This window comes from Oncorhynchus kisutch, linkage group LG9 (assembly GCF_002021735.2).
Source record: "Oncorhynchus kisutch isolate 150728-3 linkage group LG9, Okis_V2, whole genome shotgun sequence".
NCBI classification, from domain to species: domain Eukaryota; kingdom Metazoa; phylum Chordata; class Actinopteri; order Salmoniformes; family Salmonidae; genus Oncorhynchus; species Oncorhynchus kisutch.
The window spans coordinates 46,336,827-46,338,059 of record NC_034182.2 but is presented as its reverse complement, the minus strand read 5'-3'; positions in this window follow the sequence as shown (position 1 = coordinate 46,338,059).

Here is a 1,233-nt window from a genome sequence, read left to right as displayed (position 1 = left end):
TTGGCGAGGGCACTAGAGCAGTCTGCAGTACCCGGCCTCACCCTACTAGAATCTGAAGTCAAATGTCTACTGATGATCTGGTGCTTCTGTCACCAACCAAGGAGGGCCTACAGCAGCACCTAGATCTTCTGCACAGATTCTGTCAGACCTGGACCCTGACAGTAAATCTCAACAAGACCAAAATAATGGTGTTCCAAAAAAGGTCCCGTCACCAGGACCACAAATACAAATTCCATCTAGACACTGTTGCCCTAGAGCACACAAAAAACTATACATACCTCGGCCTAAACATCAGCGCCACAGGTAACTTCCACAAAGCTGTGAACAATCTGAGAGACAAGGCAAGAAGGGCATTCTATGCCATCAAAAGAAACATAAATTTCAACATACAAATTAGTATTTGGCTAAAAATACATGAATCAGTCATGGAGCCCATTGCCCTTTATGGTTGTGAGGTCTGGGGTCCGCTCACCAACCAAGACTTCACAAAATGGGACAAACACCAAATTGAGACTCTGCACGCAGAATTCTGCAAAAATATCCTCCGTATACAACGTAGAACACCAAATAATGCAGAGCAGAATTAGGCCGATACCCACTAATTATCAAAATCCAGAAAAGAGCCGTTAAATTCTACAACCACCTAAAAGGAAGAGATTCCCAAACCTTCCATAACAAAGCCATCACCTACAGAGAGATGAACCTGGAGAAGAGTCCCCTAAACTAGCTGGTCCTGGGGCTCTGTTCACAAACACAAACACACCCCACAGAGCCCCAGGACAGCAGCACAATTAGACCCAATCAAATCATGAGAAAACAAAAAGATAATTACTTGACACATTGGAAAGAATTAACAAAAAAATAGAGCAAACTAAACTAAACTAGAATGCTGTTTGTCCCTAAACAGAGAGTACACAGCGGCAGAATACCTGACCACTGTGACTGACCCTAAACAGAGAGTACACAGCGGCAGAATACCTGACCACTGTGACTGACCCAAACTTAAGGAAAGCTTTGACTATGTACAGATTCAGTGAGCATAGCCTTGCTATTGAGAAAGGCCGCCGTAGGCAGACATGGCTCTCAAGAGAAGACAAAATGAGGTGGAAACTGAGCTGCACTTCCTAACCTCCTGCCCAATGTATGACCATATTAGAGAGACATATTTCCCTCAGATTACACAGATCCACAAAGAATTAGAAAACAAACCCCATTTTGATAAACTCCCATATC